This window comes from Blastomyces dermatitidis (genome assembly GCF_000003525.1).
Source record: "Blastomyces dermatitidis ER-3 genomic scaffold supercont1.9, whole genome shotgun sequence".
In the NCBI taxonomy this organism is placed as follows: domain Eukaryota; kingdom Fungi; phylum Ascomycota; class Eurotiomycetes; order Onygenales; family Ajellomycetaceae; genus Blastomyces; species Blastomyces dermatitidis.
The window spans coordinates 1300307-1319669 of NW_025544782.1; the positions used below are offsets into that span (position 1 = coordinate 1300307).

General features: G+C 29.6%; 1 pseudogene across 1 annotated transcript; it reads right to left on the reverse strand.

Annotated features, from left to right (window-relative positions):
- Window positions 1-9438: 9438 nt before the first annotated feature.
- Window positions 9439-9527, reverse strand: BDCG_17591 (annotated as a pseudogene). The gene has a single exon. The product of its transcript is annotated as a tRNA-OTHER (tRNA).
- Between the last annotated feature and the right edge of the window lie 9836 nt (window positions 9528-19363).

The window sequence follows — 19363 nt, forward strand, 5'->3', positions numbered from 1 at the left end:
TGATGCTGAACTATTTGTAATAGTGAAAGCTTTCAAACTTATTAAAATAAAATCTTATAAAAGAGAAAATAGTTTGAAAGAGATATGAATATTCTCTGATAATCAAGCTGCTTTAAAAAGACTTAGAAATAGTCAGATTTATAATAATTAAATAAATCTTGAACTGATCTTAAACTTCATTTTAAAAATTCAAAAGATAAGAATATCAAAGCTGATAATTCATCTGCACTGAGTTTCTACTCATATAAATATTCATGATAATGAATTGACTGATTCAGCTGTAACAAAAGGTTCAGAATTAAGCAGATCTGTTCAAAAAATTATGTTCTGATCTTTTATAAAGAGAAAAATAAAAGAATCTTATTTAGACAAGTGAAATGAAAGCTGGCTGAAACAAAAGAAGAGTATATGCCCCGGTGGCCGAATGATTAATGCGGCCACCCGGTAGCGCCTTGGCGTGGGAAACCAAGGCTCGTGGGTTCGAAACCCGCAGAGAATACATTAAATCCGGAACTCAAGCACCTCAGGTTTCTAATAAATACAGAGATGTACAAATCACTTCAATGAATTGCTCTATGTTCCTGAGCTGGGAAGTTATTATCGCATGTATGTAATTGTCACTTCTTTGTATTTTTCTATGTTCTTGTTATCTTGACATGATCTCAACACCTGTATTTCCTTCTGTATAATCAACACTTGACCTGTATTTAACATCATGCAAGGACTCATTATAAGCTCCGCTTGCATATAAGTATAATGAAAGAATAATAATAATAATAATAATAAAAAGAAGAGTATACATTATTCAAGATTTGAAACAAAATTCAAGTGAAAATCTTGTTCAATTAAATGTAAAAAGAAAATATTCTCATCTATAATACAGCTGAAATTAGAACATGACTATTTCAAATCTTATATACAAAGATTTGATAATAGATTTGATTCAATAAAATGCTCATTCTGCAATGCAAATGAGAATTCTGAGTATATTATAATACACTGTGCATTATATAATAGTCTTAGAGTCAGATTAAAAGAGAAGTATAATCTAAATCAATTAAATATAAGATTCTTATTCTCAACTGAGACAGAAATTAAATACTTAATAGACTTTCTATCAGAAACTCAAGCACCTATAAGAAAATGACTGAATTCAGAAATATCTGAATATGAAGAGGAGGAAATTGATTAGATATAGTCTGTTAAAACAGCTATATACTATCTTTCAATAATTTGTTTCATTACAGTCTCTCATTATTTTACTTTACTTTTTTCTTTCTATTCTTTTCTATCTATCTATTTAATGTGTCTATCTTTAAGACTGTGTTCTCTTTTCTTTTATCATGTCAAATGGTTTCAAAGTATCAGAAGATGTTAAAATACTGCAATTTATAAACAGTTTTTGTATTCTGAGCTGGAATTTTCTGATTTTACATATCTGAAATTGATGAATGTATAATAGTTAACTTTATAGATATAGGAAAAACTCTGAGATCTAAAGGTTCTCAGGTAGATGTCATAGTCTCTGACTGTATACATCTATAATTGAAGAATAATAATAATAATAAGACTGTACTACTAAGAGTCAGAAGCTGATCTGAGAAAGATACAGAGTTAACTGCTAATCTGAAGATTAGATACAGTGACAGATCTGAGAAGAGTAAAGATACTATTACAGATAATAATATCTCTACTTTATCAGTCAGTGAAAAGTAATTAGAGAAGTTACAGAGATACTTATAAGAAGTTCAGTAGTAGTCAGATATTATTTATAAAGATATTAAAATTAAAGAAATTTTTTATTCTTGAGAAGTTCTTGAATTAATATATAGATATTATTAGAAATATACTCTCTCTATTATCTGAGTGAAAATACTTCACAGATGAATGAGAATACTCACAGTTTATAAGAATGAGAGCTATTACAGAAAAAGAGAAAAGAAGATGAGATTTTATAGATAGATCTGAGATATTTATACTACATTAAAGAGATTTATTTATATTATAAGTAATTTCACAGAACAGTCAGATCACTCTAGTAAATAAAAAGTAATTATGAATTGCAGATCTGAATCTGTCTATAAAACTACAAAGAGTGATTGTAGATTATAAACATCTTGATTCTACAATTCTATAGAGTTAATGAAAGAATGAAAAATTCCTTACAATTCTATAGTGTCAAAAAATGATGATTTATAAGAATAAGTGAAAGATTAACTTATAAATACTTCTCTTTGATAGAGATAATCTCACAGAAAGTGATTCATCTGTAGAATGAATCTATGTGACAGTCATACAAGAATCTCATAGAAAAATGATTGAAGATTAACTAGAACTTTTCAAATTGAAAGATATGAGATAAATCTATGTAATGATTACATAAGAATCTTACAGAAATAATTGAGAGTCAACTGAAACTCTTCTGTATGAAAGATATGAGATGAATCTGTATAATAGCTAGAGAAAGATCTGCAGATTATAAAGAATCTTATAGAATAAGAAACTAAGTGACAGACTTTTTTCTCTTTATAATAACAAGAGATTTTTCCTCACTGAGATTTTTATAGATATGAAGAGTTTTTAGTAAGTATTACTGCAGTGCTGAGCCTGATTCTATGAAATCACTCAGTGAAAGACTTCATGAATGAAGTCTTAGAGAGGAAGAAATATGTAAGAAATCTCACTTCTTATAAATTCTTTACTTCTATTTCTATCTCTTATATAATTAATAGAGTTAGCAGCTCTTGACTACACATAAATATATAGACTGAAGTTCATGAATACTATTCATAACTCAGCTTCAATACTATTATACATTTAATCTTTATATTTTATCTTTCTACTGTGAATACTTCTAGTAGTTAACAGTATATATCACGTCAAGCTGCAAACATCTGAATAATCGCCTGCGAGCACTTATTCTTACAAAGAATCTACTACTTTAAAATCAAATTCTTACACTTCATTCTTAAATTGAAAACTTAATAATATTCTGAAACACTGTATTAATCATTCTGCAGTCACTTATTATAAATTAAAAAGCACTCTGTTAATTTTGAAATTAATCAATTGACTACAAACATTTGTAACAAGTTTATAAGCAATCTCTGTATTCTTATATAAATAGAAGTATAGATAGTAAATATATCTCTGTAAGCAGCTTCACTGTCAAAAATAATATTATCTTATTTGAATTTATACTGATTACTAGAAGCAGAAGATATCTGACACAGTTAATATATATATATAATATCTCTGAATAAGAGCTGCTTGAGCTGCAATTACTGTCTCAGACAGCTTGAAAGATTTGAGTCAAAATAAATATAGACTATGATATAAGTTTAAGAGAGAGAGAAAATCTTCTCTTAATAGACTACTTTACACTTACTTAAAATAGCTCTACTAATAAGATCACTGAAATAACAGTGTGCTTTACTTTTTTATAGAAGACAAGATTTTCTGAAGTAGATATAATAAAAATCGCTTATAAGCAATGACTATAAAAACAGAAAGCAAATTTCAATCTCATCTCAGTTACAAATTCAGTCACTGAAACAGATAAGTTTTATAAATTCAAGAATAATTATAGTTATATTGAAATGAAAATTATTACAAAGCTCTCAGAGTTAAAAGACTATGATATCTAATACTATGAAATCAAATTAAAAGTAGTTTCAATTGATATGTTTCATATTCTTGCAGATAAAGAGCTATTCTCTAATTCTCAATTAATAGATACAGATTTGAAAATCTGATGCTATAAAAAGAGCAGATTATAAAAGTATATATAAAGCTCAATGAAAACATAGCTGTAAATACTTATTTTATTAGAGGCCTACGCCGAATAGATCAGTATGATATTTATAGATCTTATATAATAAAGAGGAAAATGTTAGAAAAGGAAAACAAAAGAGAAAGTACGAGAATCAGTGATTAAAGCAGATATTTATACATGTATGAGATGAAGCTTCAGAGCGGAAGAATAGAAATGAGCAGATATCTATACATATACAAAGTGAAGCTCAGAGCAGAAGAATAGAAACTCTGTGAGTTCTTCAGCTGAGAATCAGTGACTGAGAATCAGAGCTTTTGACAGAAATCTATGAAGTGTAATAAAATAGTCTATTAATCAGATATAGCCTGCTACATTAGTTCTCTCTTTTCAGAAGTGATATAGAGTCGCGGGTGTGTAGTTCTCATCAGTTAAGAGCTGCTGTCTCAGATAATATGAAGCTCAGAGTTCAGATCAGATGATTATAGCTGACTTATTTCACAAGATATTATCAGTTACAGCTGTGAAGTCTCTTATTAAGAATATCTTCTATCTCTCATTCAAGTTCATTATCTTCTTCTATAATCTCTGGCAGCTGTCAGTTAAAAGTCAGTTGAGAAGGAAATGAATCAGTAACAGTGTGATAAAGCAAGCTTATATAAAAGATATTATGAATCTCTGATAATATATCAAGATGATAGTTATGACTGTCTAGAACTTCTATCACTTTATATTTAATATAATGATAATTCAGTGTAAGAGATGAGTATGTGATCTGTATATTCTTAAGATTCAATCATATCAGATCTTCTATCTTATATTGCTCAGTAAAGTCTCAGTAAATATTGATTTAATCTTCTTAATCTTGTTTAGTGCTCACTATGAAGACTTCTACTCAGTCACAGACATCTCAGAGCTTCATTACTATATTATCAGTAATCTGAATCAGACTGCAGAAGTTCAGTGTGAAATATATAATCTCTAAAAGATTTAGCACTTTCATATAATATTTATATGTAAGGAAGAATAGGCTCACACCTGTTGAAACAGCATCTCAGTCATTGATAGCAACTTCAGTATGTAGAAGAAGATTATATCAGTTATCTTATAAATAATTACAGAACTTATAAAGATAATTCTTCACTGTCTGAATTCTTCATTCTGATGTATCATCAGTCTGAGAGTGATACACAGTTGATAAGTAATATGTAATCTTCAGAATCTGACAGATTCTTGTTCAGAGAGTGCTTACAAATTAACAGTCTTAGTCAGATATAATAGATCTTGACAATTCATGTATCTGATAGAATGAACTCTGTAAGAAGATTTCAGTGACTTGTTCAGTATTCATCTTATCACAGGATTTCAATATTATATCTTTACTTAAGCAGTCAATGATGATCAGAATATTCTTATAATTCTTACTCTTAAAGAGATTGACAGTGAAATCAATGACTACATCTTACTAGATTCTATCAGAAACATTGAGTAATGTAAGAAGTCTACGCCGAATAGATCAGTATAATATTTATAGATCTTATATAACAAAGTGAAAAATGTTAAAGAAGGAAAAGAAAGAGAAAGTACAAGAATCAGTGATCAAAGTGAATATTTATACATGTACACAGTGATGTATGTAATGAAGCTTCAGAATAAAAGAATAGAAATTCTGTGAGTTTTTCAGCTAAGAATCAGTGATTGAGAATGACTGAGAATCAGAGCTTTCAGTGAAATCTATGAAATGTAATGAAATAGTTCATATAATTGATCAAGCACAGCTCATTACATTGATCTCTTCTTCTCTGATTATGTGTAGTTTTCATCAGTCAAGGGCCGCAATCTCAGATAATGCGGAACTCAGAGTTCAGATCAGATAATCATAGCTGACTTATTTCACAAGATATTATCAGCTGCAGCTGCAGAGTCTCTCATTGAGAATATTCTTAATCTCTCACTCAAGTTCATTATCTTCTTCTATGATCTCTGGTGACTGTCAGTTGTAGACTGGCCGCCGGGACTATGAATTTCATGTTTAGTCTCATTTGATCTGATTCTATACATTTCTTGATATGAATCCCGCTGGGACTAGTCATTAAAAAAACATGCAAATTGACTATATATGAGATCTTAAAATGAAACCATGACTTGAAAAAAATGAGAAAGTGGTTTCATTTGATTTCATTTAGTTTCATTCTTAGCATAAAGTTACTATTTTTAGACATTTTAAGGTTTTTTTAGACTATTTTTAATTTTTTAAAAAGTAACACTTTTTGATAACACTCAAATGAGATTTAAAGTCATTTAGAGCAATAAAAATAATTTAAATTGAGAAGTGGAAATCATAATCTCATTTGAAAAATGTAATAAGAGTAGACAGTAAGTCTCACTGAGACAGTATGAAACTACTATCTAATGTTAAAACCGTGTAATGAGATCAGTCAAATTGTTAATGAGACTATCAAAAAATCTGGTCCTGGTCTCAGACACGGTCACACGGTCAGTCTAGTCAGTTGAAAGTCAGTTAAGAGAAGAATGAGTCAGTGACAGTGTGATAAAGCAAGCTTATGTGAAATACATCATGAATCTCTGATAAAGTATTAAGACAGTAGTTGTGACTGTCTAAGATTTCTGTCACTATGTATTTCACATAGTGATAATTCAATGTACAGAATAAGTGTGTGATCTGTATGTTTTTAAGATTCAATTATATAAGATCTTCTATCTTATACTGCTCTGCAGAATCTTATCAGATATTGACTTAATCTTTTTAATTCTGTTTAGTGCTTGCTATGAAGGCATCTACTCAGTCACAGATATCTCACAGCTTCATTACTATATTATCAGTGATCTGAATTAGACTGCAGAGATTCAGTATGAACTGTATAATCTTTAAAAGACTTAACATCTTCATTTGATACTCATGTATAAGAAAGAACAGACTTACACTTGTTAAAACAACATCTCAATCATTAATAGTGACTTTGATATGTAGAAGAAGATCACGCTAGTTATCTTATAAATAGTTATAGAACTTATAAAGATAATTCTTCACTGTCTAAATTATTCATTCTGATATATCATCAGTCTCAGAGTAATAAGCAGTTGATAAACAGTATATAATCTTGAGAACTTGACAGATTCTTGTTCAGAGAGTGCTCATGAATTAATAATCTTAATCTGATACTATAGATCTCAGCAATTTATACATTCAGTAGAATAGACTCTGTAGAAAGACTTCAGTGACTTATTTAGTATTCATCTTAGTGTAAGATTCTAATATGATATCTTTGCTCAATCAGTCAATGATAATCAGAACATTCTTACAACTCTTACTCTTAGAGAGATTAATAGTGAAGTTAATTACTATATCTCATCAGATTCTATCAGAGACTTTGAGTGATTTCAGTAGATCTTTTCTACAGTTCTTTCACAAGATGATAGAAGAATAATAGTTGTAGTTTCAGACAAAGCATCTAATGCTGTTCAATATCTCAGATCAGTAGAATTCTTGAGACATTATTTAATACAGTTGTTCACAACCTGAATGACTGATTATATATGAATCATGTATCTCTTGCATTATTCAGATGTGTAGAGGTTCAGAATGAGAGACTCAGTATCATTCACAGAATCACAGAGTGTTATTATTATCAATTGAGTATTCTGAGATATCAGTTCTTATACAGAGTTCTGAAGAGAATCAGAGTACCTCTTAACATACTGCTTCAGTGAGTGCTTGAAGAAGTTCATCAGTTTAAGCTATTATATATTATAATTCATTCAGTGTAGATTCAGAAGAAGTTAAGATATCAGTGTCAGTGTTGATATTAATATCAGTGTCAGTGTCAGTTCAGAGAGAGAATGTTCTAATCAGAGAAGTACACATAGTGTCATGAGTGATCTCATCATGATCAACTAGTATTTTCAGATCTAAGAGTCAGTGCTCTTAGTTCATTCAGTGAGTGTCTGTTATATTGAATAATATATCTTACTCTTGTCATGAGAGAGCATCTGTCATTGAGTTCTAGCTGCTGAGGCAGTAGTGTATTGTGAAATGAAAATAGGTTAATAGCTCAGATCATCACATCTGTTATTCAGTAAGCTTACAGATGATAGTGAAGTATTTAAGATTCTTATAATCTGTGATTATCTCAAATTTGAAGACACTTCAGAGTAGACTGACCGCCGGAATCATGAATTTCATATTTGATCTCATTTAATCTGATTCTATACATTTCTTGATGTGAATCCCGCTGAGACTAGTCATTAAAAAAACATGCAAAGTGACTATATATCAAATCTTAAAATGAAACTGTGACTTGAAAAAAATGAGAAAGTGATCTCATTTAATCTCATTTAGTCTCATTCTTAGCATAAAGTTACTATTTTTAGACATTTTAAGGTTTTTTTACACTATTTTTAATTTTTTAAAAAGTAACGCTTTTTGATAATGCTCAAATGAAATTTAAAGTCATTTAAAGCAATAAAAATAATTTAAATTGAGAAGTGAAAATCATGATCTCATTTGAAAAATGTGATAAGAGTAGACAGTAAGTCTCACTGAGACAGTATGAGACTACTATCTAATGTTAAAACCATGTAATGAGATCAGTCGAATTGATAATGAGACTATCAAAAATTCTGGTCCTGGTCTCAGACACGGTCACACAGTCAGTTTACTTCAGAGCTCAGAGTCTCATTCTTCTAGACAGTGTACTATTGTAAGAAGTTTCTTGTCATAGATCTCATAGTTGCATTCAGCAGAACTCAGTTTCTTAGACATGAAAATGCATGATTATAAGACATCTTCATTATTATATTGTAATATAGCTTCTTCTGTAACATAGTCAGAGAAATTGACTTTAATAACTATCTTATAATCAGAATCAAATATTATTAGTAGAGAGGTATTAATGAATATCTTCTTTATTTATATAAATGTAGCTTCAGTGTTCACTGATCACTGAAATACTGAGTTCTTCTTAATAAGTTTTATAAGTGATCTCATGATATCTGAGAAGTTTCATATAAATCACTGATAGAAGTTAGTAAATTCAATGAAGCTTTGTACATCTTTCATAGTATATAAAGCTTCTTATTCAAGAATAACAGAGATCTTCTCAGAATTCATTCAAATCTTCTTATCAGCTTCTATGATAAAATCTAGATATTTTATACTCTTGAATTCAAAATCACACTTGTTAATATCTATTGATAGTTTTACTTCTTATAATTATTATAATACTCTTCATACATGTTTCTGATATTTCTTTCTAAATTCATTGATAAAGATGAGAATATTATCAAGATATACAGATACAAACTCATTAAGAAAATCTTGAAGTACTCAGTTAATATACTTCTGAAATATACTGAGAGTTATTATTATTATTATTATTATTCTTTCATTATACTTATATGCAAGCGGAGCTTATAATGAGTCCTTGCGTGATGTTAAATACAGGCCAAGTGTTGATTATACAGGAGGAAATACAGGTGTTGAGACCACGCCAAGATAACAAGAACATAGGAAATACAAAGGAGTGACAATTAGATACATGCGATAATAACTTCCCAGCCCAGGAACATAGAGCGATTTTATTGAAGCGATTTGTACACCTCTGTATTTATTAGGAACCTGAGGTGCTTGAGTTCCGGATTTAATGTATCCCCTGCGGGTTTCGAACCCACACACCTTGGTTTCCCACGCCAAGGTGCTACCAGGTGGCCGCATTAACCATTCGGCCACCGGGGCAATATACTGAAAGTGTTAGTCAGTTCAAAGAGTGTGACTACTTATTTAAAGAGATTATAATATGTTCAGAACACTGTAAGCTATTCATCTTCTTCAGTAATATGAATCTTATAAAACACAGTAATAATATCTAGCTTTATAAATCATTGAGCTTATCTAATGTATGCTAAGATTTCATTGATAAGAAATAAGAGATAACAGTCTTTCTTTATTAATCTGTTCAGATCTTGATAGTTCACACAGAATCAGAGTTCTTCATCTAGTTTCTTTGCAATAAGAATAGAAGCTGCAGTGAAAGAGTTACTAATACATATGAATTTCTTATTTAACAGATTATTGAGTGTCTTTCAAAGAAGAAGAAGTTTATCTCAAGACATATTATAAAGATAATCTTATGATAATTCAGAATCTTTATCATTTTTCTTTTCTAACTTAATACTGTCATTTACTTCTGAGCCTTGTAAGAGAAGTATATTGATAATATTATCTTATCAGAAGATATCTAGGTATTTATGATATTATTGAGAGAGTTTTGTATGAGAATCTATTATAATAGTACAGAATACCTTCTTTAGAGCTTTCTTGATATTAGTTAGACTAGTGAAGTAGATTATTATATAGTTTTACTATCAGTGATCTTGTCAGTATTCTTATCAGTGACTTTATCAGAAGCATTTTCAGAGTATTTCATAGACATTGACAGAGATCTGCATTAAGTCCATAGTCTTATGAATATCATCTTTATGAATTCAATTATTATTGAGAAATATTAAACTTTTGTTTCAAGTATTTAATAAGATGTGTTGTTCAGATAGTCAGATGAGTTCTAGTATAAGATTATAGTTAAGATTATTAATCTTATATATATAAGCATCTTCACATTGATATTCTCTGACATCTATATTTAGTTTTCTCATGTAACAGATACAAACATCTTTTGAGCTATCAAATTCTGTAAGAAGTCAGAGTTTTAGTAAGAGAATACACTGAAGATTACAGTGTCTTACAACTGAAGATTTAATTATTGCATAGTAGCATAGATCACTGTCTATCATAGCTTTCATATTATATATATTATCTATCACAGTAGATACAAGAATTATATTCATTGTTATTTTCTCTTTAAATTATTATCATCTGATCTCTTTAAGCTTCTGTTTACAAATTTGAACAGAAGCTAATCTTTTTCCTGTTTTATCAGAACATTCTTATAGTTATCTTCTGAATTCTTCTTTAATATGACATGATTAACACAGACTGATACTGATTCATTCTTTGAGTGAGAAGATATATAGACTGATTAGCAGTTGAAAGCAATGTGATCTGATCAGTTACAGTTAATGTACACTTCTTATTAATATTAATCAGTGACTTCTTTGAGAGTGATTTCAGGAACTTAAAAGCCTGTTCAAACAGCAAAAACTCTTGCTTATGTATAGATATTCAAGTCTACTCAGTTCATAGCATCAGTATTGTTATTATTCTTCAGCACAGATGTATAAGTAATTGAGATGTAACATCTTCTGCTACTGTTCTGTATACTCTTAAGCTTAATAAGATGGTTATTCAATGTCTAAAGTTGTATGCAGAAGTCTTCTTAAGTTGAGGCTTTGTCTACACTTACAAGAGTCTGTAAGAGTTCAAAAGTTAATGTCTTCTTAAGCCGATTAATCTTTATTCAATTCTTTCAAGATTAATCACCTGCTTCTAGAATCTTAGTATCAAAGTCAGAGATAAATGTTGTAAGAGAAGTGATTCTCTGTCAGATACTCTGTAATCAATCTAATACTTTCTGTTGCATAGTAGTGTCTCAGAACTAGACTGACCGTGTGACCGTGTCTGGAACCAGGACCAGATTTTTTGATAGTCTCATTATCAATTCAACTGATCTCATTACACAGTTTTAACATTAGATAGTAGTCTCATACTGTCTCAGTGAGACTTACTGTCTACTCTTGTCACATTTTCCAAATGAGATCATGATTTCCACTTCTCAATTTAAATTATTTTTATTACTTTAAATGACTTTAAATCTTATTTGAGCATTATCAAAAAGCGTTACTTTTTAAAAAATTAAAAATAGTCTAAAAAAAACCTTAAAATGTCTAAAAATAGTAACTTTATGTCAAGAATGAGACTAAATGAGATCAAATGAGACCACTTTCTCATTTTTTTCAAGTTATGGTTTCATTTTAATATCTGATATATAGTCACTTTACATGTTTTTTTGATAGTCAGTCCCAGCGGGATTCACGCCAAGAAATGTATGAGACCAGATCAAATGAGATCAAACGTGAAATTCATGATCTCAGCGGCCAGTCTACTCAGAACAGAATATTAAAATATTTGATAATATTATCAGATATTTGTAATACTGATTTGCATACTTTTATTCATGAATGAAACTTCTGTCTTGTATAATTCTTCAATTATTCATTGATATATCAATCTTGATTGATTAGTGAACTAATAGCATCTTCATCTACACTTAGTTTCATAAGTATTTTCAATCTTCATGATGAGTAGAGAGTGAGATCAGAAGTATTAAAAGATGTGAGAGTATCTAAGCATTTCTTCAGTGTTCACATTGTATTCATATTCAATTCTATCAGTGTTGAAATTGTCTGTACAGAAGTTCCTTGTTGAGATAATTATTGAATCTCTTTATATTGACATTGTTAAGTCACATGCATATCAGCTATTTATTATTATTATAATTTTAACATTGCTCAGAGTCACTGTGACACTGCATCTATACTTGCATTCAAGAATTCTCTTATATTATTGTTAGACATGATTATATCATTCATCAGATGTGTGATATCTATGAAATCTGAAGAAGTGTAATTATATGAATATCTCATATATCTAAGATATCAGAACTCTCAGATTTTTCACTGATATTCTCTTTGTAAGACCTTGTTACAGAGTCAGAGTGACTGATAAGCAAGCTTCTATCTAGAAACTCAGTGTTCACTTAACTAATTGAGACTCAGTGTTCACTTAACTGATTGATTGTTTCTCTATTTCTTACATATTGTTACATGTTCAGATATCTCAGTAGATAATTGTTTCTAATAAGAAGATGATAAATGTTTCTCAAGTGTAAGAGGTCTATACTGAATAGATTGATATAATATTTATAGATCTTATATAACAAAGTGAAAAATGTTAAAGAAGAAAAGGAAAGAGAAAGTACGAGAATAAGTGATCAGAGTGAATATTTATATGTATATGCACTGATGTACGCGGTGAAGCTTCAGAGCGGAAGAATAGAAATTCTGTGAGTTTTTCAGCTGAGAATCAGCGATTGAGAATGACCGAGAATCAGAGCTTTCAGCGAAATCTATGAAGTGTAATGAAATAGTCTATATGATTGATCGGGCGCAGCTTGCTACAAGTGATTTCAGTAGGCCTTTTCTACAGTTCTTTCACAAGATAACAGAAGAACAACAGTTGCAGTTTCCGATAAAACGTCTGATACAGTTTAATATCTCAGATCAGTAGAACTCTTGAGATATCATTCAATACAGTTGTTCATAATCTGAATAGTCAGTTATACAAGAATCATGCATATCTTACATTATCTGAGTGTATAGAAGTTCAGAGTGAGAGACTCAGCATCATTCACAGAATTGCAGAACATTATTATCATTGATTGAGTATTCTCAGATGTCAGTTCTTATACATAGTTCTGAGAGAAATCAAAGTGCTTCTTGACATACTGTCTCAGTGAGTGCTTAGAGAAGTTTATCAGTTTAAGCTGATATATGTTACAATTCATTCAATATAGATTCGGAAGATGTTCTGATCAGTGAAGTATGTATAGTACTATAAGCAGTCTCATTGTGATCAACTAATATCTTCAGATTCAAGAGTCAGTATTCTCAGTTCATTCAGTGAGTATCTGTTATATTAAATAGCATATCTTACTCTTATCATGAGAGAATATCTGTCATCAAATTCTGACTGTCAGAACAGTAGTGTATTATAAAATGAAAACATCTTAAGAACTCAGATGATCACATCTATTAGTCAGTAAGCTTATAAATAATTATAAAATACTTGAGATTCTTATAATCTGTGATTATCTTAAATTCAGAGATACTTCAGAGTTTAAAGTCTCATTCTTCTAGACAGTGTACTATTGTGAGAAGCTTGTTATCATAGATCTCATAGTTACATTCAGCAGGACTCAGTTTCTTAGACATGAAGACATATAATTATAAGATATTTTCATTATCATATTGCAATATAGCTCTCTCTATAATATAGTCAGAGAAGTCAGCTTCAATAACTGTTTTATAATCAGAGTTAAATGTTATTAAAAGAGAGATATTGATGAACATCTTCTTTATCTGTATAAATGCAGCTTCAGTGTCTGCTGATCACTGAAATACTGAGTTCTTCTTAATAAGTTCTGTAAGTGATCTCATGATATCTGAGAAGTTTTATATAAATCACTGATAGAAGTTAGCAAATCTGATAAAGCTTTGTATATCTTTCACAGTATATGAAGCTTCTTATTCAAGAATAACAGAGATCTTCTCAGAATTTATTTGAATCTTCTTATCAGCTTCTATGATAAAACCTAGATACTTTGTACTCTTGACTTCAAAATTATAATTGTTAATATTTATTAATAGTTCTGCTTCTCATAATCATTGTAATACTCTTTATATGTGTTCTTGATATTCTTTTCTGAACTCATCAGTGAAGATGAGAATGTCATTGAGATTTACAGATATAAATTTATCAAGGAAATCTCAGAGTGCTCAGTTGATATACTTCTGAAATATACTGAGAGTGTTAGTTAGTTCAAAGAATGTGACTACTTATTTAAAGAGATTATAATATGTTCAGAATGCTGTAAGCCATTCATCTTCTTCAGTGATATGAATCATATGAAACACAGTGATGACATCTAGCTTTGTAAATCATTGAGCTTATTCAATGCAAGCTAGAATTTTATTAATAAGAGATAAAGAATAGCAGTTCGTCTTGATTAATCTGTTCAATTCTCAATAGTTCACACAGAATCAGAGTTCTTCATCTGGTTTCTTTGCAAAGAGAATAGAGACTGTGATAGAAGAGTTGCTAACATGTATAAATTCTTTATTCAACAGATTATTAAGTGTCTTCTGAAGAAGAAGAAGTTCATCTCAGAACATATTATAAAGAAGGCCTCACATTAATTCAGAGTTCTTATTATCTTTCTTTTCTAACTTGATACTGTGATGCACTCCTGAGCCTCATAAAGAGAGTAGGTTCATAATGTTGTCTTGTTGAAAGACATCTAGGTATTTACAATATTATTGAGAGAGTTTTGTATGAGAATCTGTTATTGTAACATAGAATAACTTTTCTAGAGCTTTTTTAATATTGATCAGACTGATGAGTAGATTGTTATATAATCTTACTACTGACTCTGTCAGTGACTTTGTCAGAAGTTCTTTCAGAGCATTTCATAAGCATTGACAGATATCTGTGTCAGGTTCATAGTCTTGTGAATGTTATCTTTGTGAATTCTATCATTGCTAGAGAATATTAAGCTCCTGTTTTAAGCATTTAATAAGATGCCTTGTTCAGATAGTCAGACAATTGTTATTATTATTATTATTATTCTTCAATTATAGATGTATGCAGTCAGAGACTATGACATCTACCTGAGAACCTTTAGATCTCAGGGTTTTTCCTATATCTATAGAGTCAACTATTATACATTTATTAATTTCAGATATGCAAAATCAGAAAACTTTAGCTCAGAATGTAAAAACTGTTTATAAATTACAGCATTTCAACACCTTCTGATACTTTGAAATCATTTGAAAATATCATGACAAAGGAAAAGAGAACATAGTCCTAAAGATAGTCACATTAAATAGATAGATAGAAAAGAACAGAAAGAAATAAGTACAGTAAAGAGAGACTATAACAAAATAAAATTATTAAAAGATAGTGTATAGCTGTTTTAACAGACTATATCTAATTAATTTCTGCCTCTTCATATTCAGATACTTCTGAATTCAGTCATTTTCTTATAGCTGCTTGAGTTTCTGATAGAAAGTCTATTAAGTATTTAATTTCTGTCTCAGTTGAGAATAAGAACCTTATATTTAATTGATTTAAATCATACTTCTTCTTTAATCTGACTCTGAGACTATTGTATAATACACAATGTATTATAATATATGCAGGATTTTTATTTGCATTGCAGAATAAGCACTCTGTTAAATTAAATCTATCATCAAATCTTTGTATACAGGATTTGAAATAATCATGTTCTAGTTTCAGCTAAATTATAGATGAGAATATTTTCTTTTTACATTTAATTGAACAAGATTTTCACTTTGATTTTATCTCAAATCTTGAATAATATATGCTCTTCTTTTGTTTCTGTCAGCTTTTATTTCACTTGTTTAAACAAGATTCTTTTATTTTTCTCTTTATAAAAGATCAGAACACTGTTTTTTAAATAGATCTGCTTAATTCTGAACTCTTTTTTACAGCTGAATCAGTTAATTCATTATCATGAATATTCATATAAGCAGGAACTCAATGCAGATAAATTATCAGTTTTGATATTCTTCTCTTTTGAATTTTCAAAACAGAGTTTAAAATCAGTTCAAGATTTATTTAATCATTATAAATCTGACTATTTCTAAGTCTTTTTAAAGAAGCTTGACTATCAGAGAATATTTATATCTCTTTTAAACTATTTTCTCTTTTATAAGATTTTATTTCAATGAGTTTGAAAGCTTTCACTATTATAAATAGTTCAGCATCAAAGACTTCAGATTCACAGCCTAAATTTCAGAAATCTGAGATAAAATTGATATTATCTTCAGTATATGCAATGTCTGTGCCTAATCTATTCAAATTCTCATTTTTTGAGTTATCTGAGTAAATCAGAATAGAGTCTTTTATATTGATTATAGAGATCTTCTTCAAATACTGTTCATATTCTCTCTCTCTAGATAGTTTACTTATTTGTAAGTCTATAAGAGATTTCAGCTTTTCTCTTCAGAGAGATATCTTCTCATGATCAATTCTCTCAACATTTAATGAAGAAAATTAATTTTTAATCAGTGAATATAGTTTATACAGTTGAGAGAGTATTTTCTTTGAAGTATTATTCTCATTTTAATCAAGAAATCTATTTCAATTCAGTTCATTTTCAGAGTTAATTAATAAAAATAAAGAAGAGACTCTTTCTCTGATTATATAATTTAAGCTCATCTTCATGACTCTCAGAGTATAGTTCATACAGGTCTTTTCAAATTGAATAGTAGAAGATGAAATTGAAGCTTTGATTTTCATTGCTTTAATAGAAGATGATTTGAATACTTTCAGAATTCTTCTCACAGCTCTGTTTTACAGACTTTGAAATTGTTCAGTGAAATTATCTTGATTATTTCATCAAACATGAACTTCATAATCAGCTACTGAGAGATTACAGGCTATTTATAACTGTCTTATAGTCTGAAAGAATAGACCTCTCTTAGTATTTAATAGTCTGATTACACTATTCAGTAGTCTCTCTGTCTTAATAATTCTTTATTAAATATAATATTTAAAATTCAACTTGGAGTTTAATCATACTCCTAGTTATTTAACATTCAAACTGGGTTTAATCTCTTTATTTAAAAGAGTTAGACTTAGTTCTTTCTCATTAAACCTGGAAAAAAAGTGAATTAACTCAGTTTTATTCATATCAAATTAAATTAGATTGATATCTGCTCTAACAAAGATTTTCTTTACTGCTTTCTCAATCACTTCTAAATTCTCTTTGATTGTCTTTGAACTGTAGAGTAGATTAATATCATCTACATAACTTGAAGATCTCACTATTTTCATCTCTCTATTCTTGAATAGATATGCAGTGTATATTGTGAATAAAACAGATGAGATTGAAGATTCTTGTAATACTTGTATTTTTATCTCAGTTTTATCTTGTTTTCTTTCATCAAAGAATAGTTGTATAATTCTTTTAGACATAAAATAATTAACTCATTTTATTAGAGAAAGTGGCAGTTTTAACATCTTCAAAGTTTGAATTATCTTAGACTTTGAAACATGATCAAATGCATCTTTTATATCAATAAAAACTGCAGTTAAGACCAGGTCTTCATACTTTGCTACTTGAATATTATAAATAACTGAAAGAACAGTGTCAATTGCAGAATATTGTTTTCTATCTTTCATTTATTCATTAAATAAAAGAGAATCACTAATAGAGCTTATAAAAGATAATCTAGTAGCTATTATCTTTTCTAGAATTTTTTTCAAACAGTTCAACAGAGATATTACTCTATATAATGTAGAAATTGAAGCTTTTCTATTAGGTTTTGTAAGAATTACTTCAGTAGCTTCTCTTCAGCATTCAGAATGATAATCATTTTTTAAGAGATTGAAAAAGAGCTCAAAATATTCATTCTTCAAGTAGGAATATATGTTTTGAATAATCAAGTGATTAATTGAATCAGACTCTTCAGCAGTTTTAATTGAACTTGAGAATATTACTGACTCTAGTTCATTATATATAAGCTCAGATCATTCTCAGTTATTTTCATTAATATATTCATGAAATGAAATATTCTTCTCTTCTAAATATGATGAGTTTTGAAAGAGAATTCTTATAAAAGCTTGATATTTTTTCTTAAAAGAGTTTGCTGTATACAATTCATTCTGAAATTCATATTCTAAGATTGAAAGCTTTGCTACACTTCTTGTTTTAGTATAGTTGAAGACTTTAAAAACTTCTTTTTCTTATGCTTCTTTAAGAAATTTGTTTCAGCAATCTGTTTTGACTCTTTTAATATCTGAAAAATATTCATTTCAAATAGCTTTGAACTCTTCATTAGATATTAAGTTATTCTTTCAATCTCTCTTAGCAGTGACTAATTGCTTTCTTTTAGAAGTGATATTCTCATTTCATCAAGGTTTGAAATACTCAGAAGACTTTTTCTTTGAAATATTTTCTTCAATTCTTGTTAGAAGAATAGATGTAATCAGCTTTACTCTATTCTCAAGCATTTCATTTCAGATATCTTGACTTTGATTTCAATAAAGCTTGCTCTGTCTTTCAGATTTTAGCTGTTTTACTCTTTCTTTAACTACTTTTCAATCAGCTTTTTCAAAGTTATACTGATTAGAGAGAAGAGGATTTTCACTTCTTTATTTTTCACTCAGTTCAATATCAAATTGAATGATCTCATGACCTGATTCTGAGATTTCATTTGAATTAATAAACCAGTTTATAAGTCTTTTTTCAATTAGATTTTATGACATGAAAGTTAGATCTATAATAGATTTCTGGCCCGGTGGCGTAGTGGTTAACTACGCTACCATGAAGCCCCAATTAGCGGCCTTCCCCCCGGGGAATGAATGCTAAGAGGGGGCAGGTTCAAACCCTGCGAGGGCCATCTTAACCACAGCTTCCACTGTTAAGTTATAAAACAGTACCGGGGGCCCCCGGGTGCACTATAGTGAATCATTGTCAAGCTTAAGATGTCCATCCCAGGGGTTCCCGGGCGCTAATTCTCACTGATCTTAGGGTTAACAGCCCCCCGGGCGCTTCAAGTTAGATCAGTACTAGAGTGATTGAGGTCTAGGGTGCCCGCAGGATAGCGAATCATCATCAAGCTTAACTGACCAGGCCTCATCCCCCTCACTCTAGGCACCCACTTCCGGGGAATGAGATTTAAAAACTATTCAATTAGAACACCCTGGGCCTAGCAAGGACCTAGGTGAGACAAGGCCTAGGCGCCCTTAATAGGTGGTTAGTGTAAGCAAGACCATGATGGCCAATTGATGAGCTGAAATGCCGAGATTGG